General features: G+C 47.8%; 1 protein-coding gene across 1 annotated transcript in view; it reads left to right on the forward strand.

The window, feature by feature from the left end:
• LOC126529991 (centaurin-gamma-1A-like) overlaps positions 1–17,451 on the forward strand; it is a 277,071-nt gene that overhangs the window by 1,047 nt on the left and 258,573 nt on the right. The gene's annotated exons all lie outside the window — the stretch shown is intronic.

Consider the following 17,451-nt stretch of genomic DNA (forward strand, 5'->3'; position numbering starts at 1 on the left):
CTTTTGGTGCCTAGGGAGGGGAGATTCCTCGCCGCTCCGTCGAATCGTCCGTAGGCCCGCGAAAGAACCGGTTTCCTTGGCCAGGGCACGGATCAGCTGTAATCTGTGTTCACAGTTGTATATGGCTGGCGTACTATGGCTGTGAAATACCAGGGGGGCGGAGGAACGTACGGTATGCCGGTGTTTATGTCCCGCCGTGGTCAGTGCACGTCGTCTGATGCGCTTCGTATCTAGGTCGCCATGCTCAAAGTGCTTTCGAAGCGGTGTTTTAACGATACGTTTTGGATGCAGTTCGTGGGAACGTGCACAGTGGCGAGGCTACATAGCTGATCGCAGGTATTGAATCCAGTTGCCTTTTATTTTTTACATTGCATGTCAGAACACTCGGCGTAGACACATCTGCATGCAGCTGTTCCACATGTGTTATCAGTAGTAAAACACCGGCAGAAGTACCATCTCTTGGCTTTTGCTCTGCGGATCGGTTAATCGACGAGGCAGTCATCGTCTTCGCGATTGGTGCATTCCTGAAATTTTCATCCAGATCTCCTGAACGTGCAGATTAGTCGCGACAGTAGCCTTAGTTTTACGGTGGGTCTTAACTCTGCACGTGGCCGCTGAGAATACAATATTCGGCAGAATGGTAAACATAATTTCCAATGCATACGTAACCAAAGGTAAATATGGGGCATAAATGTAGTTTTAGTTTGAAAACGTGTAATTATCGCAAATTGTTTAATTACCTTTGTTGATGGCTGCTGGAATACCTGTTGGCATAATAACTGAACGGGATTTGCCGAAGGGCAGACCCGGCGTGGTTGTTCAGTGCCTATGGTGTTAGGCTGCTGAGCACGAGGTCGCGGGATCGAATCCCGGCCACGGCGGCCGCATTTCGATGGGGGGAAATGCGAAAACACTCGTGTACATAAATTTAGGTGCACGTTAAAGAACACCAGGTGGTCGAAATTTCCGGAGTCCTCCACTACGGCGTACCTCATAATCAGAAAGTGGTTTTGGCACGTAAAACCCCATAGTAATAAAAAAATAAACAAAGGGCAGGAGGATAATGGCGCAGATCTGTCGAGTTCGACGTTTGTGGCGACGTATATGTGAATTGAAATGTTCCGTTATACTGGTACCTGCAATTCGCAGATTAAAAGGATGGCTGTCTGTCATCTTGGGCAGGTATTGCGGCATTCAAACTTCATATTCCCGCGGCATGCCGCGTTCTTTCTGCATTTCTTGGTATTTGGAACGTCAGCTTGCTTTTTGCAATGTTGACTCGTTGCGTACAATTTTTTTCTTTATTGGAATATGTTTTAGTAATGTAAATGAACAGAACGTCCACTGCCGCTCATGTGCACAAGAAAAAAAGCTGCACGAGGCGGAGTGTTCTGCGTAACCATATAGATGGGCAGCGGGCTGTTCCTTCGGCAGAACACGCGTTGCACATGGTGTATATATTTCTGCTCGTTTTCTGCACGTTCTCTGCACACGTGTTGGAATCCTGCGGGGTCATTCATTAGTAAACCTAATGCTGGTCGTACGTTAACACCTCCTTTTGTCATTGTCGCTTGTAGTTACTATTCAAAAGGTCGACGAGTAATTTATACGTGTTCAAGAGGGAAGAAATTGTTAATGAAAGGTTTACAAAAGGCCACAAGAAACTTCCCTTAGTGTTACTTTCGCAGCAGAATATTCAGAAATGCACCAATCCCAAAGACGATGACTGTCTCGTCGATTAACTGAACCGCAGGGCAGAAGCCAAGAGACTGTACTTCTGCCGGCTTTTTACTACTGATAGCATGTGTGGAACAGCTGCATGCAGACGTGTCTACGCCGAGTGTTCTGCCATTCAATGTAAAAATAAAAGGCAACTGAATTCAATACCTGCGATCAGCTATGCAGCCTCGCCACTGTGCACATTCCCTCGAACTGCATCCGAAACGTATCGTTAAAGCACCGCTTCGAAGGCACTTTGAGCATGGCGACCTACGTATGAAGCACATTAGACGATGTGCACTGACCCGCAGCTGTTTCTTGTGGACATGAGCGGCAGTGAACGTTCTCTTCATTGTATTACTGAAACCCATGCCGATAAAAAAAAACAAAAAAAAAACAACGAAAGTTGTACTCAACAAGTCAACATTGCGACAACCAAGCTGGCATTCAACATATCAAGAAAAAGAACGGGGTAGGACCATGAAGTTTGAATGCCGTCCCGATCGCGGGCGCGCTGGACGGCCGAGATTTGCTGTTCCAAAAACGCGACTTCCCTCGAGCTCAACCCGCTCTTTGGTGAACTTCGGGCCCAACGATCCGCACTCTTACGTGAGACAAAGTAGCATGCAGTACCGGGGACTCCGGAAATTTGGACCACCTCGGGTTCGTTAACGTTCTTTACTCTAAGTACACGGGTGTTTTCGCATTTCGTTCCCATCGAAATGCTGCCGCCGTGGCTGGGATCCGATCCCGCGACCTCGTGCTTAGCAGCCCAACACCACTGCCACTAAGCAACCACGGCGGGTAGCACTTCACGATTAAACACTCTGACCGGTAAGCTTTCCATTGCACTAAAAAAAAAAAAAAAATGGTTACCATGGAAATTGGTTGTTAGTCCCTTTAATTAAAATCGTGCGGCAATCAATGACGGTGATTTTGTTTCATCAGGAAATAAACGTAATATCTTGCTACGGAAGTAACACTAAGGAAAATTTCTTCTAGCCTTTTGTGTCACCTTTTATTCACAACTCCTTCCCTCTTAAACACGTACAAAATCAGGTCGTGGTTTTGGCACGTAAAACCACGAGACTTAATCATGAAGTATTAACGCGGAAAACTCCGTGGAACATTTTCTTATCAGAATTTTTCGATCTGCAGTGAGGATGTAGTCGTTCACTAGAAGCATGCTGGAAACGGCGATAGGTGAGCGCGATAGTGATTATACGCCGGCATTAGTGGCAGGCAGACGACAACTGTGGCCGTGCTGTAACAAAGCATAATTTTGTTTATCAAGTCGATGTTCCTGGGATTGATGTTTTCCGAATTGTTAAATTATTTCTGCGATAATAGCTACGTGTTTTCGTGATTTGCTGCTCAACTGCTTTGGTGTTTAACCAGTCAAAACGAAACCAATTAGATGAAAAATTTAACGGCACCTTTACACGTCATACGGAGTCCAGCGTGTTGTAGCCGCGCGTGCGTTTTTGATTTCCGAACTATAGAAAAATGCGCGTGTGCCTAACAATATAGCAACTGCAATTTTAAGCAATAATTATGATGTGCTTAATAACAGTACGTACGGTAATCTTATAGAATACATCCGAACTACCGAGATTTCAGCGCCAGGTCTCGCCATTTACTGGTTTTTGATACTTTCTCTGCTAATTTTAAATCGTAATTCCTATTTAAATCGCGAACAGCATTATGGATGCTATCACTATAAATCGTGGTCATTTAATTTCCAGCAACGTCTCACAACACATTCTGGCCACTTGTCAGTCCCTTTAAGACCACAAACAACTGTATACTTGTAGGCTCCTGAAATGTGTAAGTTTCACGAACGCTGGTGTGACTTGACATGGCTTCGCGATGTTCGCTCACAACGTAATGCGGACGTTACCGCACTGCCGAGGGCGCCGCCACGTTTGGTCACGTGCTGAGTGAGTGAGTAAGCTTTAATTGGGTGAAGCAAAACGCGATAAAACGCGCACCCGCGGCTAATCCCACGGCGGGACCAACAGGTCTGGCCTACCGTCCCGATCGCGGGCGCGCTTGACGGGCAGGATTTGGTCATCCTTCCTTGGCGAACTTCGGGCCCAACGATCCGCACTGTGAGACAAAGTAGCAGCCTCACCACAGGCCGCGCAAGAACAATTCGGGTAAATGTCAGGATTCACCATTTGGACAATGGTGCAGGATGCGGGGCTACAAGTTGTTCTCCAAGACGCAGTATAGTATACGCACTTTCAGTCTATTTATTAAATCGATAAACTAAATGCGCAGGTTGTGATGCTCTTGGTTCAGTATCGTGTATTTTTTTAAATGCCATTGCATTGTTTATTTTCTATACGTGATCAACGTGAATGTGTCCATTGCACTAGATTTCTTTATGCCGCGGTCCGAGTACAAAACATGCCATGTTTTGAAGCTTTGTAGTAGCATGCAGAAAATGTGTGTTATCGTTTGCGTTGAAGCTCGTGACCAAACGTTTATCTTCGCACATTCTTACTTAACATATATGTAAACCGCTCATTGGTCGACATACAGTCTAGCGAATGCGCGCTCACATCTAATACGTGACTGTGAGTCTGCTTTGAATGATCTAATGGATGCCGTTTATGGAACCCCGATATCTGTTCTTGATGCAGATGTATTAATGTGTAAACTTCGTGCTTCTATTTTTCTCGAACGTTCTAATTTTTGAAAAATATTTCAACAGAATTGAGGCCGGAAATCGTAATTCCGCTTCGAACAGTCGTTAGAATTTGACTTTCTCTCCTAAATGCAACAAATTTCATTAAAATCGGTCCAGTGGTTATCTCAGAAAAACGTTCTTGTGTTTTACACGTATTTGAATAGGCCGCGTCGGAGTTGGACCCGAGCTAAAACTTCCTCTTAACAGCTGTTGGTGTGTCGTTGCACTTTAATCGAGACACAAGTTCACGGGAAAACTGAGGCTCGAAGTCATGGGAAGTGGCCGAGCGAGACATGTGTCTCTGGCTGCCGGCGACGTTTCGACAAGAACACTTGTCTTCGTCAGGAAGTTTTCGTTCTGACGAAGAGGGTGGTCTCCTCGTCGATACGTTGCCTGCATCCCACGAAGGAACTCGTAAGTGAACTCCCCGTGAACCCATTTCCATCGCTTTATTTTTCTCTCGGAATGTCGGCCTAACACTCGACCTCTGAGACGCAGCGAGAATGTTTGCTTCCCGCTATAGTATTTAATATATGCACACTTGTTGGGCCTTCCTGCCCTGACCCTAGCTCTGCGCGCAGAGCGCGTGCGCTGAAACCTACCGCGCGCTCTCACGCCACGATGAAATGTTGGGCCGACTCGTTTGGCTTGGACCGCATCGCGCAGTGCTCCGTCCTTTAGTTCTCGCCACGCTGCAACCCAAGGCACGCCTTTGGTGGACCGTGTTAAAGCACATGCAGGTAGCTGTTACAAGATCGATAGAACGTAATGGCTTGGCTTCGTGGAAACACTGGGCGCAGTTCGCGTTTTCGTGACGCGTCGAGCGCGATGTGTAAACTACTCCCCTATTATTCTCGTTCACTTACTCCGAGTTGCGCTAAATGTCTACAGAGCGTCGTGAAAAGATTTGATTCGCCCGAACCTCCACCCTTGTGAGCGTGTTTTTGTTGCATATTCGTTGTCGTGGCGTTAGAGCGCATTCGTATTGTGACCGGGCTTGTTCCAGACGACATGTCCCGTCCGCCGGCAGTCGGTGTCTACCTGTACGCTCGAAGAGAGTACAGCTAGACACCGACTACCTATATATATATATATATATATATATATATATATATATATATATATATATATATATATATATATATATATATATCCCCACCTCGTGCCGAGCCACCACGTGTTGTGGCAGCTATGCAGTCCTTTCGAGGCGTGCAATAGGGACTCCATTAGCTTCCGGGCGTCCCGAGACCTGCGTGGCGTGCTTTTGTGCGCGGGCTGACGTCTCCGGTGGAACGACATAGAGCTTCTGTGGTGGTGCACCGCGTTTGCAGTCAAATTGCTGGGGCGAACTGCGCTCCCTCCGCTGGCCCGCCTTCCGCCACTGGCCGATGCGTGGCAGAAGCTCCGGCGGACGTCTTCGGAGCACCGGCGGCGGCTGTGCAGTGTCGGGAGTGATTACAGGGCCCCCGTTGCGGCAGCCACCGGACGCCGTGATTCCACCGCGTGACCGACGCGATGGAACGTTCCTTTTCCTGTGACCAACTCTGTGGAAGGATGTCTGTACGCCGGCTAAAGTCTCTGCCTTTCATTGAAGGGTTCTTTCTCTCTCTCTCACTCTGTAGAACGCAGATACTAAAGTAACCGTATATGACGTTTCTTTATGCGCTTCTTGACAATTTATGTTGCAACTTTCATGCTTCTTCTCCTTATTGTGTGCGTGTGTGCGTGCGTGCGCGCGCGCCATATCGCGTCTTTTGCGCGGTCGCAGGACTGCTCAGGTGGTGACGGCAGGTGTCGGCGGTGTATATATAGCCGTGCACGGCTTGGTTGGGGAGCGAGGCGTTCGGTGCCTGAGCACCGCTGAGATTTGATTGGCACTGATAACAACCAGAAGCAGCTCACGATCACGCGAAAGGCTGCTAGAAGCCACTACGGCACGCTGTCGGCGCCACACCCGAAGTTAACTCCTGGCTATGTCATTCATCGTGCGAGCTCACAGTTCGGCTTCCGTTTCCAGCACAGCTTTCGGCGGAAGGCGTCGCACGTGTTTTCATTGCGGTGCGTCTCGTTTCGTAGCCCGCGAGCTTCCGCTGCTTTGTCCTCGCTCCTTTCCCGAGCGCCAGACAGACGACATCTGTTAGCAGCGACGTGTCTACAGCGGCCGAAAACGTGCGACAAAGCGCGCAACCTGCATTAGATTAGCACGCTAACCATGCCCGGGTCACCGCTTATAGGCAATCCACTTCATTTTTTTCTTTTCTTTCGCTCTTGCGTGCGCGCACGTGCATATAATTATATTTAGTCGGATCGGTGCGCGTTGCTGCATGCGTACACTTGCCGGCGCAGCTGTGGCGGTGCGATTCCCGGTTCCCGTCCGTCACCGTTTGTGCGGCGCGGCGGACCGAGTGGCGTTTCGTGTTTTGCGAGCCGCTGCCGACGACGTGCCGAGCCAGCGACTCTCATCGGTCGGCTCGCGCGAAGGGCTCCGTCCCGTTTGTACTTTGTCCCGCCGTGTGGAGAGGGTACGTTTAGTACCCGCTGGCGGACAGTCTGCGCTGCAGCCGTCTTTTATACGCGACGATGGGGGAACCGACTCTTTACGCCCGGCGCGGCCGATTCGTTTGACTGTGAAGGGCGGTCACTCTTGCGAGAGCGTTTTGGGACGAAAAGAAGGCAAGGGCATCGTCGTAACTGTCTCGCGTTGACATGGAGACGAACACCAACGACAAGGCCAACTAACTCCCGCTTTTGCATTCAGAAACCAACCGATGCTCACTCCTGAAAGGGGTGTTTTCCAAAATGCGTTCGTTCGTTCGTTCGTTTGTTCGTTTGCGTCTGTGCGTGAGAGAGAGAAAGAGGGGGAAACGCACACTTTAGTATATTCTCACGAGGCACTTGTTCGTGTTTGGCGAGTTTTCTTTTGGGCTTGGAAAACACATGTAGCACGCACTGAGCAACAGAAAGCAGAATCGGCAATATTTTCGCGATGGTCCCCAAATTCCTCGTCGACAGTTATGTTTGCTCCGACGCTTGCACTGTAGAGTATTGGGAGACAGCTCTTGCCGTACCGCTTTCCTCCAGCGAAAGCGCGTGCCTGTTGGTTTTGACAGCGCAACAACAACCGCCGTTACACGTCGCTTGGAACCCGCGAGACACAGCTGCTGCTGCTGCTGCGCGCCACGCACGCGGGGTGAACGTTCCCGTGGCGCTTCCGTCGAGCCCCGTCGCGTATAGTTTCTGAACGCCTCGCGATGGTGCCAGCGACGTCTCGCGGTCGAGCCAACACCACCTGCAGGTAGCACAAGGCCCTTTCACTCCGATCCATGACGGGATCTTACCTCGCCCGACTGCCATTAGAATCTAATGGGGTTCCTCCCGAGTAGGCAACAGGGATTTTGACGTCACCGCGTTCACCCCGCCAGCCTTGTCAGTGGAAATTTCGGGCCAGGCAGCGCGATGTCATGGATCCGAGTGAAAAGGCCTTGTCCTATCTATCTATGGGTGGTATTGGCTTAGCGTGCTGTCGAATGGATAGAGTCGCCGATTACTGGGAAATCATGTTCCCGTCGATATATATGCTGGTGTTAACTGTAGATAGCAATGCTTCGCTCAACGTTTGCATTTAATCGCAGTATAGATTATGTGCGAGCGGAGTTAGGTGAAATGATTAACGGCTTGCTGGTCAGCTGAGAATAAGAACACCGCACAATAGTCTTCGTACAGTTTCAAGTTGTGACACGAATGCCTGTTAGTTATGGCGGCCACTTTTCATTTTCCTTTTTTTCCTGACAAACCAGCAGAAATGGTAACGTTTCCTTTGTTTTTCGTTAGGTGAATTACGCTTCTAGAATAACAATAATCATAAGGTCACTCACACTGCGAATCGAGTCTTGGTGATTGAGCCAGGAAAAAAACGATCCAAACAACGGAAGATGGGTGGCGATGCTACCATAAAGTTCTTGCGCCGGCTGTTTATCGTGACGTGATGGGCTTTCAGAGCGCCTGCTCACAAACTATTTAGTCTTCCTTTCGTATTTGTTTTTCTTGTTGTTCGGGAGCATCGAATTCCAAACCAAAGACCGAAACGCAGCAAGTCCTGCGAACATATCGAGCGGAAGAACTGCCCAAATGCGAAGAAAGGCTCCGAAACGCATAACATACCACACGCGACGTATGCGCACCGGTGATGTGCATGGTTTGGCTGCGAAATCCTCTGAAAGGAAGTTTGGCCTTCGTACTCTCTACATTTCATAATTTACTTTTTGTTTTCGGTTACATTGATCGAAATAGGCCTATCAAAACTTGGTTACCGGTGTGCGATTTAGTTGAAAGGCGCAGCAGGGCACTATATACCATTTACTGCGCACGTAGTGATAGCTCTTCGGGAAGGTAAAAAAGGAACGCTTCAGATTGTGGTGCTCTCGCTCTCTCTTGCTGTTTCATTTTGGATCTGAAAGATTATGTCGTAGCTCGCGGTACGTTCTATATAGGAGGAAGCGGCCGGGCCGAAGGCGCAAGTAATGTGGCTACGAAGAAATGCTTCGTTAGCTTTGCAGGCGCTGGTGCAACTAGCTGGTAAATATGTAACGTGCATTTGGCAAATGGGCCATAAATGAGCCACGGGGCACGTTTCGTAATCGCTTCGCGTGGACTGTCCCTTCTTCGGAAGGGAAGTTTCGCGCGCGGCCTTTTCTCTCTTTGCTGGCACGTAGTCTCGTGTTTTCGATCGGTTCAGCCGCATTTACGATAGCGTCGCGCTGGTTGCACTGTCGCATTCCTATCGCAATTCTGCAGCGGCGCAATACGACCGGCAGCGTGTTTTCGTGCGCGGTATCCGCCGTCTTTCCAACGGGGCGTTTTTTTTTCTTTCTTTTCGTCCGTCTCGCCGCTTTTCGCGCACCGACCATTTTTAGCTGGCGACGCAGCGGTTCGCTGCGCCCGTCTGCGTCACGCGCCGGCGTCGTCTCTCGCGGGGGTGGCCGTGTGGGCTGCGGCCGTGGTCGCCCACCCTTTCCTCTCTGCGTCGCTGCTGTCGGAGAGGTGGCCCGCGCGGCGACCGTTGTACAGCGAGGAGGCGGCGGACTGGCCTCACGTTGATGGCGGATAATTCGATATGCCTTCTAACTCGAGCGTCTTTAAGAATCCGCGTGGGTGCGCATCGTTTTAGGGCGTGAGCCATATATGTATAGGAAGGTCTCTTTCGAAATTTTATTCGTTGAATAATTTGGAGCTTGAACAGCGCACTGCCCGCAATGATTCAATGGTTGGGAATATCAATCAATCAATCAATCAATCAATCAATCAATCAATCAATCAATCAATCAATCAATCAATCAGTAAATCAATCAATTCATCGAATAATTATAAGTTGTATTTATTGATGCGCGAAATAGAGTATTTACCATCGATTCACGGCCTGAAGGCGGAAAGCGAAAGCGCCCGCTTACTTATAGTCTATAGGTTGCACTTTAAAGAAAAACCCCAGGTTGTATCAATTATTCCGGAGGCCCTCTATATTATGCGGCGCCTCCCGCATAACCCGCGTCTTCTTGCTTTGTGGCGCCATATAAAACCGGTCACTCAGTTCGACAAGTGCCGAATCGACCAGTCGGGTGACTTCGTAGGCAAGACGACTTGCGCGAACGTGAAAGCAAGCTTTGCGCGAACGCCAGCCAAAGCGGTATGTAGGCAGAAATCACTTCAACGTGTGCGCTGAACGAAAGAAACGGAAAAACGCATAAACCGCTCCGAGTCGGTCGCTTGCAGCGGGGATATAACTTTCTGCAATGGTGACATATACCGCGTAAGAATGTTGTTCGTTGTCTTCAAAACCGCAACGATCCTCCGAGGAATGGCCCCTCCTTATCCTACACCTCTTCAGCATATACCGCGATGAATGACGCGCTCGTGTGGGAGGAAGACTTTCGAGCGGCCCTCTATATAAATGCCGTGTTCGCGTTTCTATTTTTTTTTTTTTCGTCACGCATCGCTCGTCCGCGACGCCCTTGGAGCCTGAACGGTATTGCCGGCCCACATCTGTGTGTTTGTGTATGCATAGCTACGCACGCACGCACACACACATAGGCGAGCAGCGCCATTCCAGAAGCGAGAGGGAGAGATGCTCGCACTCGTCGGTCGTGGTGTACGAACGACGGCCGGCACCGATCCCCCTCGAGATGCCCTTTAGCTGGGTACGTGCCCCGGATTATACACCGGCGCGCCGGGGATTATAAGCGCGCAATGGGGAATGTCTGGCACACTTGGGGCAAAACGTAGACTGAATTGCCCAACAAGACGTTGGATTAGCCGAGACGTATACACACCCCGTCCGAAGTCTGGCAAACGGCTTATATGCGTTTTTTTTTTTACACTGCCTTCGCTTTTTAAGGACTATTATGCGAACATCTTCGGTGTTCTTGCTCACAAGTATCGCGAGCTACGTGAAATGTATACGCGTTACCTCTGCTAGTACATATTAACGATGTTATTCTCGTGTGAACGAGTATACTTTGCCCGTTCTTTTACTTGCTTTGCTTCTGTTGTATTATTTTCTTTTCCTTATTTTCTTTTTTTCCCCGGTGTTTCACCTGGTTTTCACGCAGTTTGCACTAGCTGCCTGTAGAGGCAACAGGGATCCCGTCCACCTAGCATATGACCAGCTTTTTATCCCTGTTTCCAGCATTCCTGGGAATCCGCAAAGAAATGCTGATAAACACACAAACGTAACCTATAGCAATAGTCAGTAGAAAAGTATATGACGCTGCAGTGTCTCGGCCTCCGTACACGTTTCTCGCGCGTGCGCTGTTTGTGCTTCGTTCTTAGGCCCGTATTCACAAACAAACCTTATCTTAACGCTATAAGACGCCCTTTTATAAGGCTAACGAAAGCGTAAGGTCGACAAAAGGCCGACGTGTGTTTCAGAAACCCGCTTTATTGCGTGAAGAAAATGCGGCCTTATCAAAGGCGTCGTTGTCGTCCTAAGAGCATGGTAGCGAGGCCATGTATTTTTGTTCGCTTCAGTCGTTGGTTTGTTTAAACGAAAGCGCTTGCTTGCTGCTTAAAACAACAAATATAAAAAGCTGCATGCAGGTTTGCGAGCTTTAGAAGCTGCGGCGTCTCTCGTCTGGCAACGCGTGTCGCTTTTTTCTTTGTTTCGCTGTCTCTTCGTGTTGCTGCAGTGTGGTTAGTTCTGCTGCAGCTGACAAGCGCGAATTAAAGGGGCAGGTTGTTTTAGACTGATAAAGTTCCCTTTCGAAACTGTGTTCTCGTTAATTTCGCGGTAAGAGTTCGAGTGTATGCTAGCAAAAAATAAAATAAATTAAGCAATACGTATTCATTTGTCTCTCTCTCTCTCTCTCTCCCTTTTTTATTTTATTTTGTACCGAAATCCCGGCACCTATACGTCAGTACAACACACTGGTAGATGCAGAGATGAAGAGTGGATGACACAATGGGGGGACCACTGTATTAAAACCAAGCAAAGAGTTCCAAGCAATTCAACCCCAAAGAAATGAAAAAAAAATAAACATAAAGAACCTGACCGTATAATGTCGGCTCACAGGTATCTCAACATCACAGCGGTCTCTTTATGGAATAGCGCATTGTAGTTCACGGATTGATGCACTTGATTTTCTTCGATTTAGCCATTCGGTATGTGCCAGTAGATGTACGTGTGCCCATTCTTGGCCAGTCCTACAGAATTGGTATGTGCCACTGTGACTCAAAAGGTGCACACGTAATCGCTAAATGTGGGGAGATGTGTGTCGTGCTTCACACGTGTACACACACACCTGCCATCGCGGTACTTATTCCCTCGACAAGCGCCGTCCTGACATCGCTGCACGTCTCGCGCACGTGCAGTCGCCATGATTCTCGTGTTATTTCGGCTTAGCTTGTGAGCGGCGTAGTGCCTAAACATGAAAAAAAAAAAAAAAAAAGAAAACACCGTGAGATGAAAGTAAACATTGTCCGAGGTTTGCATACAACGAAAGTATTTAACTAATTTCTGGGGCTTTACGCTCCAAAGCCGCGATCTTGCTATGAGGCACGCCGTAGTGGGGTGCTCCGGATTAACTTTGACCAGCTGGGGACCTTTAACATGCATCCAATGCACGGCACACATGCGTTTTTGCATTTCGACCTGCGTCTGGTCAATGAATGTAAACACACTTGTTAGTTGCATATGATTTAGTACACGGCGTTTCACTGAAGCTTCGCGTGGATTCGAACGTGTGCCTTGGAGTTGCATAATATTTTTTTAATGTGATTAGCATTCTTTGCCTACTTCAGGCGTTTTGAGCCTCTCCATCCGTCCGTCCGTGCGATTACGCCGACCCCACGGCCCAAGCTGTCTTCCAGCTTGAGCCTAGCTTCTGGTCGTGATGCCGGGATAGTCGGTCGGTCCATCGCCGTCATTCCACATTCGTCATCTAACTCTCGGCATGGCGTCGTTGTTACGCCCCCTACGACGACTCAGTGGTCCAAGTTGTCTAATAGTCCTTGCCACTATAGGTATGTGCTCGTGGTCGTGATCCCGCCGTGGTCATTGCACCGTCGTCATTCAGTCTGTCATCCGACTCTCGTTATGCGGTCGTCGTCACCCCTTCGTCGTTTCACGTACGGTTGTCATGTGTTAGTTATCATACCGGCGTCGTTCCATCGTTGTCACTTCAGGTTTGTCATTCGACTCGTTTCATGCCGTCGTCGTCACTGCAGAAACTTCATACTATCCTCGTCGTGCCGCCATCGTCATACTGCATCCGTCATTCCATCGACGCCATTCCTCATTTGCCATTCCATCGTAATTATACTGTCGTCATTCAATCCTTGTATTCGGCCGCCGTCGTCATTGTGTTCTCGTCCTGCCGCCGTGGTTCTGCCATCGACACCGTTCCACCTTCGTCATCCGTCTCACGTTGTACCGTTGTCGTTGCGCCATCGTCGCAATACCGTCATCGTTGCCGTCATTTTAACATCGCCCTCCGGCACTCTCCTTTCCGACGTCGTTAGGCAGGCCATCGTCGTCAAGCAGGTTGTCATACTATTGTTGTCATGCCGTCATGGTCACACAGTCGTTTTACCATCGTCATCAGTTCAGTAATATCATATCTTAGTCGTCATTCCGCTGTCGTCTTACAGCCTTCGTCAATCTATGGTAATCATGCTATCATCCTTCAATCGTGGTTATGCTACCATTGTAATGCGATCGTCGTCATTACGTCGTCATCAAATAAGTAGTCGCTGTCGTGCATCCGTTCTCATACCGTCGTCTTCGTGCCGTCGTGCTCGCGTCATTGTCGTCAGTCCAGCTTCGTTATCGGGTTGCCACCATACCGTCGTCGTCATCTTCCCATTGTCCTGATGCCGTCGTCGTCATCATTTCAGCGTCATCATTTCAGAAACGTCATCTCATTATTGTCGTGCCTTCATCGCCGTTCCGCCTTTGTCGTTCCATCGATGTCATTTCTTCATCCCGATTCCATCGTGTTCTTGCAGTCGTCGCCATGCCGTCATGCTCACGAGTGACCTTCGGAAGCCAGCGCCATATGGCAAAGTGGCCCGACACTGGAGGCTGTGTATGTCAGCTGAAAGAATGGTAGCCTCAGAAGAACCACTGCAGATTGAAAATAACGTGGCTTCAGCAACAGAGTGTGTCGCTTCATTGCTTCAATGCTAATCGCTTTTACCGTCGACAGTCATCGTCGATTGGGTTCTGGCGTAAATTTTTCGAGTGAGCGCGTTCAATGAAACTGATCGCGAGATATGCGCCTCGCTTCCACGTGACGTGCAGTCGTTTCATCGTCGCCCGTTCATGCGTGCGCTATAGAGTGTCGACTTTCAGGACCAGCAGCGTATACGTCGCGTCTTCGTTTGCCCGACCGTAAAGGGAAACGGGGATTTGCATACTCCGATATTATTTCGGCGGCGCCTGTAACCAATGGCGTGCTTTCGACGCTGTCGCGTTCGCTCACGGGCATATAGTTGCTGCGGGGGGCGGCGCCGCGCGTGGGCCTGAATGACGTCTTCGCATTAAGCGTGGGGATCGATGCGGCGGGACTTCTCTGGCAACAACGACACTGTGCGTGCACGCCTTTTCCGAGTTTGTGAACCGGGCGGGGCTCGGGACTGGTTTCCATTTTTGGAGTGCGCATGGCTCATTCGGCAACTCTAACTGCGACTGTCGAGGCTGACGAAGTAGGCGCGCACGTTCACGTGTTGCGAAGCCAATTGTGCTCGAGCAAAATAAAGTGCCTCTACACCGTCGTCGCTGACCCAGCCTGGAGAGAGAGAGAGAGAGAGAGAGAGAGAGAGAGATTTACAGAAAGGCAGAGAGGTCGACCTGAGCTATAACTTGATCTGGCCTGCTACTCTACACTGGGGAAAAGGGACGGGGAGGAAAACGGCTGGTAAATGATGATGATTATGATATGAGGAGAAGGTGCCTATATAGGCAATAATATTATACTTTTAGGTGATTTTAACTTGGCCGGCATTGATTGGCCGACACTTTCACCAGGACAGATGGAGGTTTCGAGTTGTGACCAGCTTTTGGAGCTAGCTTTCTGTTTAGACCTAACTCAGGTAGTGACAGATTATACAAGATTCTGCGAGACGAAGTCATCTATACTCGATTTAATTTTTCTGTCAAATTCTTTAATACCATATCTAAAGATATGTAAAATTGAGGATGGTCGTTCGGACCATAAATTGGTGCAAGTATTTCTAAGCTTAGGACCTGAACCATATCCATGTGCCCTTCATAAAATGTTTTTGAAATTTTCCTCTGCTAATGATGTTGGTGTGTAGGACTTTTTACAGCGTTCATTCGACCATTTTGTTCATCTCTTTGAGTCGATTGCTAGTACAAATGATTTATGGGACTACTATGTTGCAACGGTCATGGATGGTATTAAAAATTACGCACCAAAGTGCTATAAAAAAACTTAAAAGGAAAAATCCTTGTATTACAAGGTAAGTTATACATCTAAAGAGAAGATTAAGGCGAAAACGTGGGGACTGTTCGAGGTATCCTACCCCCGATAAGAAGATCTCAATTCAACGCATGAGCCAAGACCTGAAATGCCTTATGAAAGAATGTAAAGGCAAGTTTTATAATGTGACACTTAAGAAGTTCCTTGAAGAGGCGCCGCAGAAGTTGTGGCGTTATATCAATCCATCCACAACGCCGTTATTCTCAGAATCCAGCAGTACTGCTGCAATGCGAGCTGATAATTTTAATGCTTGCTTTACATCCGTCTTTACTAAACGTAATGGTCACACATCTCATGTAGCCAACACACCTGCTAGACCATCTATTGCAGACATTGAAATCAAGGAACAAGGTGTTTTAAATCTCTTGCTGAATATTGACGTTAAGAAGAGCCCTGGTCCTGACGGCATTCCAAATGAGTTTTTGCGTAGATGTGCTGAATGGAACACTAAATACCCAACTAAAATTTTTCAGTCCTCTGTTGTTGGTGTTTGCTTCTCGGTAGCATGGAAACGCGCAAAAATCATACCTATACACAAAAGTAGCAGTACTGCGGAAGTGGCAAACTATACACCGATTTCTATTACAAGCGCGTGTTCTAAACTCCTCGAGCACATTATTTATAAACAATTAGTTTCTTACTTGGACAAACGCAACTTGTTTTTTCCTGGACGGCATGGTTTCCGGAAAAAGCTCTCAACAACCGCCACTCATTCAAATTATGCAGGACCTCTCTGAAACGTTAACCTCCCGTGGTCAAACAGACATAATCTTCCTCGACTTTGCGAAAGCATTTGACATAGTGTGCCATCCGATGTTAATCATGAAAATTAATTCCGTATCTCAAAGCCCCGCAATCACTTAGTGGTTTTCATCTTGCCTTTCTTCTAGAGAACAGTACGTTGATTTCGCGGGGTGCTCACGCTCTTCCACATCACGCTCTTCCCGTGTTGTGTCGGGTGTTCCGCAAGGAAGGAAGTGTGTTAGGTCCTGTTTTATTTCTGATCTTTATAAATGACTTGCCCAGTAATATTAGTGTCCCTGTCAGATTTTTTGCTGATGATTGTGTGATGTATAATAAAATTCGAAATAGTAATGATCAGGCCGATTTACAGTTTAGTCTGCAAAAAATAAAAAAAAATGGTGTGACGGCTGGCAGATGGAACTGAACGCAACTAAGTCTGTTGTTATGTCCATAACGAGAAAGCAAAAAAAAAAATGCGTTACCCTTACAATATAAGTAGTATAACTATTAGCAGAGTCGAGAAACATAAGTATCTAGGAATAACGTTCACTTCTGACCTCAGATAGAATCAACACATTGATGCTGTATGTAGTAAGGGCTAGCAAAGCGCTCTGGAGCCTAAGGCGGAATATAAGTGCGTCGACACCTGAGGTAAAAATTTTAGCCTATAAATCCTTAATACGTCCTGTAATGGAGTATGCTAAACCTGTATGGGATCCCTACACTAAATCAAACCAACAAAAAATTAATAGAATCCAGAGGTTAGCAACAAGGTTCATATTTTTTTATTTATTTGTTCAAAAGAACCTTACAGGCCCTATGGCAGCTGGGCATAAAGTAAGGGGGGCATATTAAACAGTAAAGGTATAAAAAGTACAAATTTCCAACAGGAACAGTGCTATAAAAAGATTACCGTGTTACACAATATTGAAGGCACTAGGAGTACAAAGTAATATCTGAAGGCACACGAACACTTGTTACTGTTAACAGAGCAAAGGAATGCCGTTTATGAAAATGGTATACAACATGGCAAAAATGCGCGATAACATACACTAGATTGGTCACTCGTGAACGGTATTAAATGGGAAAAGCATGAGTAACTGAGAGCGGAACGTGTCGGGATTAGATATGGAGGCTATGTTATCAGGGAGGTCATTCCAGAGACGAATGGCACGTGGTAGTGCAGATGAATTAAATGCATTTGTTTTACCGTATATGCGCATGAAACTGAACTGATTAAGTAATCTGCGTGAAAAAGAGTGGGGTATTTGTAGTTGTAACCGGGTTCGTTTATTAGTGTAA

The sequence above is a fragment of the Dermacentor andersoni genome, chromosome 5 (assembly GCF_023375885.2).
Source record: "Dermacentor andersoni chromosome 5, qqDerAnde1_hic_scaffold, whole genome shotgun sequence".
Classification (NCBI taxonomy): domain Eukaryota; kingdom Metazoa; phylum Arthropoda; class Arachnida; order Ixodida; family Ixodidae; genus Dermacentor; species Dermacentor andersoni.